At 40.5% G+C, this 14,763-nt stretch overlaps 1 protein-coding gene and 1 long non-coding RNA gene across 2 annotated transcripts in view; one reads left to right on the top strand and one right to left on the bottom strand.

Moving 5' to 3' along the window:
- slc22a21 (solute carrier family 22 member 21) overlaps nucleotides 1-14,763 on the top strand; it is a 97,669-nt gene that overhangs the window by 22,948 nt on the left and 59,958 nt on the right. The window lies entirely within an intron of this gene.
- Nucleotides 1,696-2,747, bottom strand: LOC117517078. Its single transcript, XR_004562643.1, has 3 exons — nucleotides 2,589-2,747; nucleotides 2,239-2,331; nucleotides 1,696-2,102 (listed from the first exon to the last, which is right to left on the bottom strand). It is a non-coding gene; the product is annotated as an uncharacterized LOC117517078 (long non-coding RNA).

Raw genomic sequence — 14,763 nt, 5'->3', positions numbered from 1 at the left:
TTGGTCTACCAGTATGCTTGCCTTTAACAACCTTCCCATGTTGTTTGTATTTGGTCCAGAGTTTAGACACAGCTGACTGTGAACAACCAACATCTTTTGCAACATTGCGTGATTATTTACTCTCTTTTAAGAGTTTGATAATCCTCTCCTTTGTTTCAATTGACATCTCTCGTGTTGGAGCCATGATTCATGTCAGTCCACTTGGTGCAACAGCTCTCCAAGGTGTGTTCACTCCTTTTTAGATGCAGATTAACGAGCAGATCTGATATGATGCAGGTGTTAGTTTTGGGGATGAAAATTTACAGGGTGATTCCATAATTTTTTCCTCAGAATTGAGTGATTCCATATTTTTTTCCTCTGCTTGGTCTAAAAAAGTAACCGTTACTGACTGCCACAATCTTTTTTTCTTGATTTCTTATAGTGTTTCTTAAAGCCAGAAAGTTGCCATTTGAAATGACTTTAGTTTTGTGTCATGTCTGTGATCTGCTTTTTTTCTACAAAATTAAACAACTGAATGAACATCCTCCGAGGCCGGTGATTCCATAATTTTTGCCAGGGGTTGTAGATTTTCCAAGGTACTCAATATGCTGAGAATTACCAGTGCATGTTTAGAAGGGTCATAGAAGAGTGTAAAATTTCTATTTTTGATATTTTAAGAAAAAAAAAAAATTAGGTCAAATGACCTACCTACAGTCTGGAATCACCACATATTTAGTATCTTAAACTTTCTGTTGTGGATGTTCCTGATAATCTGTAAAGCATTTAAGGCATCTAGATACTGTTGTCTGCCAAAGATAGGTTTGTTTTGTATTTTCCACTTTAAATGCATATTCCATTGATAACAGTAGGACTGAAAATAAAAATTGCCTATTTGGAAAATGTTCATTTTCTTTGGATAGGTGGTAATACGTTGACCCACTTATTTTAGCCATTTTCTCTAAAAATATCAAAATAGAAATTTTAGTTTTCTTTGGCCCTCCCAAAGATGTACTGGTCATTTTCAACACCTTTAAAAATCTCTAGCTGCTGCTGTTTAGAAAATACAGCTGTATATGAAGTAACACTTGGGATGAAAAAGGGCGGGGCATTTTGGGCTGTTAGTCCTGGACAGAGATTTTGGCACATATCTCAAGTTGTTCATTGGGGTCATATTAGTCTGCAACAGGTGAGTTAACCTCTCCTAAATGATGTGCATGCATCTCAGCTAGGTCCTCTACTAAGTCCACTATTTCATCACGAATCACAGCGAGCCACCTGACCACCCGACCCAAGTTACCACCTGCCACATCTACAAACTCAGAATAATCAAAATAACAGTGGAAGCTTTGACTACAGCCTACACAACATGTAGAATCTGAATATAAGAAACTGGCCCTGATGTTTAGTTTCTCTTGTTATTTTGCTGACAAAGAGCCACCTTTAGGGTTTGGTTTTACTTCACTGTAACGCCAGTCTAATAAGTAATGCCAAGCTTTGATGTAAGTGAATAAACGTTTTTAGCACTATTTTATTTTTAACCAGATTGTTGTGGTCCTGCCAGGTTTTTAATTTTATATATGTGTACGGAAGAAAGCTGTATTCACTTTAATTAAAAAAAAAAAAAAAGAGAAAATGTGTTTGTCATTTTTTTTTTATTAATGGAGATGACCATTTCAGAGAGGGACGTAATTGAACATGTACTCCTTAAATGCCATCGTTGTCCTGCTCCCGCCGGAACAGCTCTGCATCCGGACTTGTGGTCCAGCCTGAGGAAAGATGCCATCAAAGTGACCAGCGTTCTCCAACCAGTTGTTGCTTGCCTTGTTCCTCTCATTTTGACAAATTATGATGTGCAAAGCAGGTTATCACAACTGGTGTAAAGGTGAAGTGAAAATCTCTTCAGTAGCACCCTTCACCTCAATTTCAAAATCCTTAAAGTGTTTTCTACTGTCACACAGAGTGAGCTGAGTTCACATTAACAGATTTCTCCTCTGGGGTCATATGTGTAGAATTTATGAAGCCTTTCAGCAACCAGTCAAGGAGTGGATCTGCAGGGTCACCACTGATTTGTATTCGTAATGATGTGTAGTCTTCTCGCTCAGTCCGTCAGTGTTTTTCACACCCTAAAACAGAAAATGGTTATGTTTTTTAATTTTTTTGTTTAATGAGTAATTATATCCTTAAGAATAAATCAGGGAAAAAAAGCACAGGGTGTAGTGGATATGACTTTTTTTTTTCTCTTAAAAGTTTGAAAGGTACCTTTGGCAGTTGATGAGCTCTCAAAGGTCTGAATGGCACAAAACATTGGAATCTTGGGCTTCTCCAGCCATTTTGCAACTGATGCTCCAAAATCTAAAAGCAAACAACTTGTTTAAGTTGAGTGAAGTAGGAAATGTAAAAACACCTCACAGGGTTTGTTTCATTTATCCATGAAACTGCTTTATGGTCATATTTTGAAAAAGTTCATTGTTTAAAATAAGTTTAATGAGATTTCATAGTGGGCTCTACCTAAAAGCCACAGAAAAAGTTAGCAGAAGTCATAAAAGTGGTAGATGTGATGTTATTGATTGTGGGTCAATGAAAACGACAGACGTTCAGAAATAACCTACCTGCATGTGTCCCGTCAGTTATTTGAGCGATATCATGCGTTTCCTCAAAGCGCCGTCTGATCTCCAAGGCTTCATTTTCATTTGGCTCGTAAATCAGCTGTTTAATCCGTCGGTGTTTTCATTACGGCTTTACTAACCGTGCTCCGTGCTACATCACGTAAAAACACATTTCACCGCGCTCGTCTCTTTATGAACAAGTCCTGAAGAAGAAGCATGTTCCTCTGATGCTGCAGTTTCAAAAAAAATGTGCAAAGAATAACAGTAATCTTAATTACTCCAGAAAACAAATCCATTGTTTATATGGGCGGGCTTCCGGGTACAACTTATTTGCGTATGTCACAAATGGCAGACGTCACAACGCAAAGCATTATGGGATTGCTCCACTGATTGAATCGGATCGTAATCACGGTGCATGTAAACACGCACAGCAAGCGGATCACTTTAGGGCACGTTCATGTAAACAGGACAGTCTGATCCACCAATTGGATAGAATTCAATTAGATCAGAAATAAAGTGTCCATGTAAACGTAGCTACTGTTACTCTTTCTCGTGAGGAGAGACGGCAGCAGGAACTCTGACAATAGCTTCTCCCTCTCTGCTGTCTGCCCCCTCACCTCAGCTTTTTATTCACTTAAATACACAGGAGTTCAATAAAAACAATAGCACACTGTCTCTGCAGGTAGCACTCTCTCAGGGACAGCCTGAGTGGTGAAACATTAAAAACAATAGCACACTGTCTCTACAGAGGGCACTTCCTCAAGGATGGCTTGACTGATAAGCAAAACAATGTCACAATGTGTCTGCAGACAGGTCACACAATCATGTTTATGCAAACAGTTTTAAGCCCCTTTCACACCGGGGCTGCGCCCAGTTGCGCCATGCATCATTATACTAAAATTAACATTGAATCGGTGTGTAACTTTGCAAAAACAATGTCGGACTCTGTAGTTTTCTCTGGGCCCCTCCCCAATCGGACCGGGAGTGACATGTTTAGCCGCATGTTCTCCTTGAATTGCTGGCTGTCTGAGTGGTGTCCAAAAAATGAGGTGGGCTTCATAGATAATTGGCAAACCTTCTGGGGAAATCCTGGTCTTGTTAGGAGAGACGGCATCCATCCCACTTTGGATGGAGCAGCTCTCATTTCTAGAAATCTGGCCAATTTTATTAAACCCTCCAAACCGTGACTATCCAGGGTTTGGTCCAGGAAGCAGAGGTGTAGTCTTACACACCTCTCTGCAGCTTCTCTCCCCCTTCCATCCCCTCATTACCCCATCCCCGTAGAGACAGTGCCTGCTCCCAGACCACCAATAACCAGCAAAAATCTTTTTAAGCATAAAAATTCAAAAAGAAAAAATAATATAGCACCTTCAACTGCACCACAGACTAAAACAGTTAAATGTGGTCTATTAAACATTAGGTCTCTCTCTTCTAAGTCCCTGTTGGTAAATGATATAATAATTGATCAACATATTGATTTATTCTGCCTTACAGAAACCTGGTTACAGCAGGATGAATATGTTAGTTTAAATGAGTCAACACCCCCGAGTCACACTAACTGCCAGAATGCTCGTAGCACGGGCCGGGGCGGAGGATTAGCAGCAATCTTCCACTTCAGCTTATTAATTAATCCAAAACCCAGACAGAGCTTTAATTCATTTGAAAGCTTGACTCTTAGTCTTGTCCATCCAAATTGGAAGTCCCAAAAACCAGTTTTATTTGTTATTATCTATTGTCCACCTGGTCGTTACTGTGAGTTTCTCTGTGAATTTTCAGACCTTTTGTCTGACTTAGTGCTTATCTCAGATAAGATAATTATAGTGGGAGATTTTAACATCCACACAGATGCTGAGAATGATAGCCTCAACACTGCATTTAATCTATTATTAGACTCAATTGGCTTTGCTCAAAATGTAAATGAGTCCACCCACCACTTTAATCATATCTTAGATCTTGTTTTGACTTATGGTATGGAAATTGAAGACTTAACAGTATTCCCTGAAAACTCCCTTCTGTCTGATCATTTCTTAATAACATTTACATTTACTCTGATGGACTACCCAGCAGTGGGGAATAAGTTTCATTACACTAGAAGTCTTTCAGAAAGCGCTGTAACTAGGTTTAAGGATATGATTCCTTCTTTATGTTCTCCAATGCCATATACCAACACAGTAGCTATCTAAACTCTGTGAGTGAGATAGATTATCTCGTCAATAGTTTTACATCCTCATTGAGGACAACTTTGGATGCTGTAGCTCCTCTGAAAAAGAGAGCCTTAAATCAGAAGTGCCTGACTCCGTGGTATAACTCACAAACTCGCAGCTTAAAGCAGATAACCCGTAAGTTGGAGAGGAAATGGCGTCTCACTAATTTAGAAGATCTTCACTTAGCCTGGAAAAAGAGTCTGTTGCTCTATAAAAAAGCCCTCCGTAAAGCTAGGACATCTCACTACTCTTCACTAATTGAAGAAAATAAGAACCCCAGGTTTCTTTTCAGCACTGTAGCCAGGCTGACAAGGAGTCAGAGCTCTGTTGAGCCCAGTATTCCTTTAACTTTAACTAGTAATGACTTCATGACTTTCTTTGCTAATAAAATTTTAACTATTAGAGAAAAAATTACTCATAACCATCCCAAAGACATATCGTTATCTTTGGCTGCTTTCAGTGATGCCGGTATTTGGTTAGACTCTTTCTCTCCGATTGTTCTGTCTGAGTTATTTTTAATAGTTACTTCCTCCAAACCATCAACATGTCTATTCGATCCCATTCCTACCAGGCTGCTCAATGAAGCCCTACCATTAATTAATGCTTCGATCTTAAATATGATCAATCTGTCTTTATTAGTTGGCTATGTACCACAGGCTTTTAAGGTGGCAGTAATTAAACCATTACTTAAAAAGCCATCACTTGACCCAGCTATCTTAGCTAATTATAGGCCAATCTCCAACCTTCCTTTTCTCTCAAAAATTCTTGAAAGGGTAGTTGTAAAACAGCTAACTGATCATTTGCAGAGGAATGGTCTATTTGAAGAGTTTCAGTCAGGTTTTAGAATTCATCATAGTACAGAAACAGCATTAGTGAAGGTTACAAATGATCTTCTTATGGCCTCAGACAGTGGACTCATCTCTGTGCTTGTTCTGTTAGACCTCAGTGCTGCTTTTGATACTGTTGACCATAAAATTTTATTACAGAGATTAGAGCATGCCATAGGTATTAAAGGCACTGCGCTGCGGTGGTTTGAATCATATTTATTTAATAGATTACAATTTGTTCATGTAAATGGGGAATCTTCTTCACAGACTAAGGTTAATTATGGAGTTCTACAAGGTTCTGTGCTAGGACCAATTTTATTCACTTTATACATGTTTCCCTTAGGCAGTATTATTAGACAGCATTGCTTAAATTTTCATTGTTATGCAGATGATACCAAGCTTTATCTATCCATGAAGCCAGAGGACACACACCAATTAGCTAAACTGCAGGATTGTCTTACAGACATAAAGACATGGATGACCTCTAATTTCCTGCTTTTAAACTCAGGTAAAACTGAAGTTATTGTACTTGGCCCCTTAAATCTTAGAAACATGGTGTCTAACCAGATCCTTACTCTGGATGGCATTACCCTGACCTCTAGTAATACTGTGAGAAATCTTGGAGTCATTTTTGATCAGGATATGTCATTCAATGCGCATATTAAACAAATATATAGGACTGCTTTTTTGCATTTGCGCAATATCTCTAAAATCAGAAAGGTCTTGTCTCAGAGTGATGCTGAAAAATTAATTCATGCATTTATTTCCTCTAGGCTGGACTATTGTAATTCATTATTATCAGGTTGTCCTAAAAGTTCCCTGAAAAGCCTTCAGTTAATTCAAAATGCTGCAGCTAGAGTACTGACAGGGACTAGAAGGGGAGAACATATCTCACCCATATTGGCCTCTCTTCATTGGCTTCCTCTTAATTCTAGAATAGAATTTAAAATTCTTCTTCTTACTTATAAGGTTTTGAATAATCAGGTCCAATCTTATCTTAGGGACCTCATAGTACCATATCACCCCAATAGAGTGCTTCGCTCTCAGACTGCAGACTTACTTGTAGTTCCTAGGGTTTGTAAGAGTAGAATGGGAGGCAGAGCCTTCAGCTTTCAGGCTCCTCTCCTGTGGAACCAGCTCCCAATTCAGATCAGGGAGACAGACACCCTCTTTACTTTTAAGATTAGGCTTAAAACTTTTCTTTTTGCTAAAGCTTATAGTTAGGGCTGGATCAGGTGACCCTGAACCATCCCTTAGTTATGCTGCTATAGACGTAGACTGCTGGGGGGTTCCCATGATGCACTGAGTGTTTCTTTCTCTTTTTGCTCTGTATGCACCACTCTGCATTTAATCATTAGTGATTGATCTCTGCTCCCCTCCACAGCATGTCTTTTTCCTGGTTCTCTCCCTCAGCCCCAACCAGTCCCAGCAGAAGACTGCCCCTCCCTGAGCCTGGTTCTGCTGGAGGTTTCTTCCTGTTAAAAGGGAGTTTTTCCTTCCCACTGTCGCCAAGTGCTTGCTCTCAGGGGGTTGTTTTGACCGTTGGGGTTTTTCCGTAATTATTGTATGGCCTTGCCTTACAATATAAAGCGCCTTGGGGCAACTGTTTGTTGTGATTTGGCGCTATATAAATAAAATTGATTTGATTTGATTATGACGACATCACGTGGAAGTTACTCAGTGCCGAGACGATGCAGCTCGGCTCCACAACAGCACGAGGGTGCAAAGGAGGAAGCAAGTCAGGCGCCGAAAAATTAAACCTGTTTAATTTTTTTGGCGTCCTGTGCTCGACGCAGAAAGGAAGTGGTTCCAGCGCAAGTCGGGGCAAAGAGGCGTTACACGGCGTGACTCGGAAGCCAATTTCTGATTCCTGCTGTGTTGCATTGTTCCCGCAGTATAAATCAGGCAGGATTGTTTTTATACCGTGTACTTAATGCAGTAAAAACTACACGCTGAAGAAAAAAAAAGCAGAATGCTTGCCAGAAATAACCAGTAAAAAGTCTGGACATCTCTAGTCCGCTCATGGACGTTCATTCACGCGCGCACATGTGAACAATTAAAAGAAAAAAAAAAGTCTGGCTGCAGGCATTAGTTCCTTGTTCTCTGCTCAAACTCTCGCATCACAGTTAAAAAAAGGACATTAGTCCTGAGACAGGACATGTCAACATCAAGTAAAACTCCAGACATCTCCACATTTGCTCGACGGTCCATTCGCGCACGCGCGCATGTGCGTGCATCTCACGGTCAAAGGAGGAAAGAAAAAAAATGTCTGCAGGCATTTAGTTCCTTTCTCTGCTCTGACTCTCTCATCACAGTTAAAAAAGGACAGTCCAGGACATGTCAACATCAAGTAGAACTCCAGACATCTCCACATTTGCTTAAGGATGGTCCGTGCGCACGCACGTGCGTGTGCATCTCACGGTTAAGGGAGGAAAGATAAACTATAACAGAACTCAGAGCGCAGCCCTGCAGCTCAGCACAACAAGTAGAAGAGAAGTCAGAGTGCACAGTCTGTCTGCAACCAAACTGTGCACTCTGACTTCTCTGTGCAGAGAACCTGCAGGCTGCGTTCTCACCTCCACTCTGCCCCCTGCTGCGTGCACCTGACGCAGAAATTTCTGCATCGTCATGACGCCACAGGGAGCAACTGGGAGCAGCCCCAGTGTGAAAGAGGCATTACAGAGAGTTTTCAGTGAATCTTTCTGTGGTTTCTAAGAAACAAACTTGCAGGCAATGCACCATAAATAATTATGTGTAAGGAAGGCATTAGAAATGATAACACATTTGTACAATTTTTCCAACATTTCCCTCCTGTTTATCAATTATAATGTCTACATTCTTATCTCACAAATCTGTCTCTTCTGTTTTTCAAATTTTCAACAGCTTGATCATTTTTATAGACACATTACATTTTACACTCAGAGGTCATGTTTGTTTTGTTTGTTATTGAACAGATGTTCAAGATTAACAGCATCATCATAATTATCTTATCCATAGGTGGTTCTTCAAAGCACATCAAATATTTACTAGGATTTTGAGATAACAAATCGTCATAATTTTCAGGTTCATCTTCATGTTCACTGTCATCATTATCTTGTTTCATCAATAGAGCTCTTACTTCTGCAGATTTACCTTCTACTGCTGTTACAGTGATTCTGTTACACAGTGATCTTATGCATGGAATACCACAACATCCACAGAGTGTCAATATGGCAGCAAATATAGCAATTGCAAACAGAGTTGATACGATCAAACCTTTCCATTTCCCAAACACACCGAAAGCTTTGTCCCACATGTCTTGATCAACTCCTGAATGCTCTTTTAGTTCTTCAGACATTTTTTGTAGATTGTTCAGTGCTTTGGTTAAGGATCCATCAGGGGCTGTGTTGTTCAGGATTATTGTACAACAGGAAGTACCAAACATGGTGCACACACCCCTTTCTCCACCAGCAACATGTCCACTGCAATTCAGTTTTGGAATGCCATTAACGATGTTGCTGCCAATTGTTCATGTACAGCCTTGAATCCATCTCTGGTAAAATTGGTCAAGTGCTGCACATTGTAATGTATATAGTTTATTCTATCTACATTTTTGTTGACCATTATAGGAAAAATCGCGCTGAAAATCGGGAATGACTCAAACCTAGCTGCAACCTGATCCACCAGTTTGTATTCATTGGGCACCCCTCTCGGCAGCCCGATGGCATCGATGTAGGTGGAAGATTTTTTTTTCACTCCAGGTAAATCCAAGGACCTTTTCTGTCACTTGTTGTGTATCTTAATGGCCACATGCCACCCTAGCAACCGGTCCCTTGGAATTGGTACGGCAGGGGTTGGCATTATAAGTGATATAAGGGCACATGTCCCTGTCCATTGTGGTGGCAGCCAACCTCGCAAACGTGGGGTCCCACAGTACCGCAATACATCCGCTCTGGCGATCAGCAGCTTGGTTGCAGTGTCATTATTGGTCAATTTATGTGTGATTTTACACAAGGTGGGGGAAATATCCCCTACTTTTAGAGGTTTGCTTGCTTCCAGACTACGAGTAAAACATGTGTAATTGCTGTAGACATTATTGTCAAAGACAGGTGGTGTTGCATTTCTCAGAGTTACTGGTAAAGGATCATCAAATTTTCCACAGTCCGGAGATGGATTAGTTTCTTTCGTTATTGATAAACAGTGAGTGCGATTAGTTTCTAATGGTGTTGGTACTACTCTTAAAACTGGTCTTGGTCCTGAACAAATCAAACAATCACCTTTGGTTTGTTTTACAGCTTGTTCAGCCATTAACAGCCAATTGTTATCTTTACCTTTGATACATGTTTCTATTTCAAACAATTCATCTATTTGTAGGTCAGTGGTATTGAAAGACAATATCAGGATGTGCTCCTGAGGGTTATCTGAGTTTTTGGTCAAGATATATTCCATTTATTCTTCACATATGAACAGTCTACATCTAGGATCATATCTATGTGCATATGCCCATAGATAGAAATCCCAACATTCCTCACCATTCTTAAATCATCCAGATCATACTAGTAATGACTATTGTAAGTATAACCATAGTCATTATCATCACATATGGTTTACAACCCATTTTTGCATCAAAGTTCTTAATGAAGAACATGATGATGGTTCATGTATTTTCTTTTCTTTTCAGTTCAGCGATTAGAGTTCAGCAGTTCTACGCTTGGGACTGAAGGAATCAGGAACTCTTTTTATGTTGTTTTCCTTCAGATGTGGTGCATACATCTGTACTACAACCCCTGGCAAAAATGATGGAATCACCGGCCTCGGAGGATGTTCATTCAGTTGTTTAATTTTGTAGAAAAAAAGCAGATCACAGACATGACACAAAACTAAAGTCATTTCAAATGGCAACTTTCTGGCTTTAAGAAACACTATAAGAAATCAGGAAAAAAAAATTGTGGCAGTCAGTAACGGTTACTTTTTTAGACCAAGCAGAGGGAAAAAAAATCTAATCATGAAAAACAAAAGAACGCTCCAACACATCACTAGTATTTTGTTGCACCACCTCTGGCTTTTATAACAGCTTGCAGTCTCTGAGGCATGGACTTAATGACCAGTGATGCCGGTAACGCGTTACTTAGTAACGCGTTACTCTAATCTGACCACTTTTTTTAGTAACGAGTAATCTAACGCGTTAATCTTTCCAAATCAGTAATCAGATTAAAGTTACTTCTCCATGTCACTGTGCGTTACTATTATTTTTCATTGTGGGTCGATAGCAGCATTAAACTTGGTCTGTGGGCAGGAGGTCGGGGTTCGACTGAACGTCCCACTTTAAGTGAGCTGTGAGCTTTTCATCCGCGTTTTTTTGCAGCTGCTCGACTCGTCCTCACCTCTTAAAGCGTGGTGATCAGCACACCTGCACTGAGCTTTACAAAGACATTTTTATACTTTTTTCCTCCTTTATTTAGAGCTGAGCTGAGCCGCTCCGTATCGTCTCGTTAAAAACAGCTGATCCTCCGCGACGCGTCAACAACTAACACTATTTTCCACTCAAATGCACCTAAACTCTCTTTCTGAGGACCACATGATGTGAAAACACAATAAAACTTTCTTACCTGTAAATCTGGTCCTGTTTTCTGTATAAGTAAATGTTATCCATTCTTTGTGCTCAAATGCCAAAGCAGGGGCGAATCCAGATGGAATGGGGGCGTGGGGAAAGGATGTGCCCCCCTCCCCCACAACACCCCTAGATTAAAGGTACAGTTTTGAAGCTGTTTTTTTTACTACAACTACTAATACTGCTTAAAATAATAATAATTTCGACAAGTAAAATGTTTAGAGAATTTAAATGTTAGAAAAATGTTAGAATTTAATAGTTACATTTATAAACAATGTAGGTTTGAAATTGCAAGTTTTACTGTTACAGTGCTGTCAACAGTTAAATATGAGGTCAAGAAAGAGGTCTTTATTTTACTTTTTATAAAACAAGTATTTGTTTTCATTGAAGTCAAGAAAGGGTGACAAAACAGGTATCATTGTCATGTTGACGTGGGTTGTTGTCGGCAGCTGGGGAAAGTAACTAAAAAAGTAACTAGTAATCTAACTTAGTTACTTTTACAATTGAGTAATCAGTAAAGTAACTAAGTTACTTTTTCAAGGAGTAATCAGTAATCAGTAATTGGATTACTTTTTCAAAGTAACTGTGGCAACACTGTTAATGAGTGACAAACAGTACTCTTCATCAATCTGGCTCCAACTTTCTCTGATTGCTGTTGCCAGATCAGCTTTGCAGGTTGGAGCCTTGTCACGGACCATTTTCTTCAACTTCCACCAAAGATTTTCAATTGGATTAAGATCCGGACTATTTGCAGGCCATGACATTGACCCTATGTGTCTTTTTGCAAGGAATGTTTTCACAGTTTTTGCTCTATGGCAAGATGCATTATCATCTTGAAAAATGATTTCATCATCCCCAAACATCCTTTAAATTGATGGGATAAGAAAAGTGTCCAAGTATCAACGTAAACTTGTGCATTTATTGATGATGTAATGACAGCCATCTCCCTAGTGCCTTTACTTGACATGCAGCCCCATATCATCAATGACTGTGGAAATTTACATGTTCTCTTCAGGCAGTCATCTTTATAAATCTCATTGGAACGGCACCAAACAAAAGTTCCAGCATCATCACCTTGCCCAATGCAGATTTGAGATTCATCACTGAATATGACTTTCATCCAGTCATCCACAGTCCACGATTGCTTTTCCTTAGCCCATTGTAACCTTGTTTTTTTTCTGTTTAGGTGTTAATGATGGCTTTCGTTTAGCTTTTCTGTATGTAAATCCCATTTCCTTTGGGCGGTTTCTTACAGTTCGGTCACAGACGTTGACTCCAGTTTCCTCCCATTCGTTCCTCATTTGTTTTGTTGTGCATTTTCGATTTTTGACGCTTTGATGTCTTCCTTGGTCTACCAGTATGTTTGCCTTTAACAACCTTCCCATGTTGTTTGTATTTGGTCCAGAGTTTAGACACAGCTGACTGTGAATAACCAACATCTTTTGCAACATTGCGTGATGATTTACCCTCTTTTAAGAGTTTGATAATCCTCTCCTTTGTTTCAATTGCCATCTCTCGTGTTGGAGACATGATTCATGTCAGTCCACTTGGTGCAACAGCTCTCCAAGGTGTGATCACTCCTTTTTAGATGCAGACTAACGAGCAGATCTGATTTGATGCAGGTGTTAGTTTTGGGGATGAAAATTTACAGGGTGATTCCATAATTTATTCCTCAGAATTGAGTGAGTCCATATTTTTTTCCCTCTGCTTCGTCTGAAAAAGTAACCGTTACTGACTGCCACAATTTTTTTTTCTTGGTTTCTTATAGTGTTTCTTAAAGCCAGAAAGTTGCCATTTGAAATGACTTTAATTTTGTGTCATGTCTGTGATCTGCTTTTTTTCTACAAAATTAAACAACTGAATGAACATCCTCTGAGACCGGTGATTCCATAATTATTGCCAGGGGTTGTATTTGTCTTTTACAGTGGGGCAGATGGACCCAGGAGGAGCATTCAGCAATCTTTATGGGAGTTGGTGTGGTCAACAACACTTGATATGGCCCCTCCCAGCGCGGTGATGACCAGTTCTTTTTCTTTATGGCTTTGATCAGCACCCAGTCCCCAACCTGGATAGAGTTCTCTGTTTCCTGCACAGGAAGAGAGGAGTCTGGCATCTTGTTAGCATGTATTATTTCTTTGTGTTTTAGGACACGCTTCATATAATCTACCAGCCCCTGCTCCTCCTCATCTGGTCCAGCTACTGTTTGTAGGTCTGGTAATCTGTATGGTCTACCATACGGTGTTTTGAAAGGTGTTACGCCTGTCTCACTACTTGGTGTTATGTGCATGTATAATTTCACCAAATCTAAACAATGAACCCATTTTTTTTTTCCTGTTTCTTCCATACATTTTTTCAGTTTACTTTTGACTGTGCCATTTGTTCTTTCATCTAGTCCTGCACTTTGTGCGTGATATGCACAATGTGTTTTTGCATTGATTCTCAGGTGTTGGGTTAAATATTGTATTATCTAATTTACAAACTGTGTACCATTATCGCTGTATATGGTTTCTGGTAGGCCATGTCGTGGTATGATGTCTCTGCATAGAATTTTTGCTACTGTAAGTGCATCTGCATGTTTGGTGGGGAACACTTCTACCCACTAAGAATATGCATCAATTATCACTAAACAGTACTTTTTCCCTTCACATTGTATCAACTCAATAAAGTCCATGTGTATGGTTTGAAATGGATATTTAGGGGTAGGGAATTGTCCTCTTCTTGGTCTTTCATTCCCTTGTGAGTTATGCTTTGCACAAATCAAGCATGCTCTACAAAAGTTTTTTGAGTAGTTATTAAAGCATAGGTTGTATAGTGCTGTTCCACTAGACGTGCCATCCCTCCTGTTGAGGCATGGCAAGGTCCATGGCTCAATATAGCCACCCATTTAAATAGACTTCTTGGTAATTGTTGTGTGGGCCGCTGAAGAGGAGGTACTGCTGGCCCACCACCACCAGAGGGCGCCCTGCCTGGAGTGCGGGCTCCAGGCACCAGAGGGCGCCGCCGCCTCACGTGAGCAGCTACGGTGACAGCTGTCACCCATCACCTGAGACAGCTGACGGCAATCATCTGTGGGGTATATCAGCAGGACGGCACCTCCACCTCATTGCCGAGATATCGTTTCTACCAGAGAGGTAACGTATCGAAGCTACGGAGTGTATCTTTTTGGATTTGTGCTTAGTTTGTGGATTACTGTTCCAACGAGAGGTGGAGGTAACTTCCCTGCTGTTCGGAGTCCTGGGTGCAAACGCGCCCCCATCTAACTGTCCTTTGTTCCTCGCCAGCAGTACCAGGTCCGACACGCGGAGGCAGTGGCCACCTGGGAGTTCGGGACTTGGCGGCTCCAGTATTCCCGGGGTCCTGTGGCGGAGGAAGCCGTGTGGTTCCGGTCTTACCTTGGAGAGGCGTCTCCTATCTTCGAGCCTGCCCACACAACACTTTTGTGAATTGACTGTTGTCCATTGCTGTGATTGGTTGTATTCGTTGTGCACATTCACAACAGTAAAGCTTGTTATTTTGACTTACTCCATTGTCCGTTCATTTGCGCCCCCTGTTGTGGG

Source organism: Thalassophryne amazonica, chromosome 9 (assembly GCF_902500255.1).
Source record: "Thalassophryne amazonica chromosome 9, fThaAma1.1, whole genome shotgun sequence".
Taxonomy (NCBI): Eukaryota; Metazoa; Chordata; class Actinopteri; order Batrachoidiformes; family Batrachoididae; genus Thalassophryne; species Thalassophryne amazonica.
The sequence above is the reverse complement of the archived record's forward strand: the minus strand, read 5'-3'. Positions and strand labels throughout refer to the sequence as shown.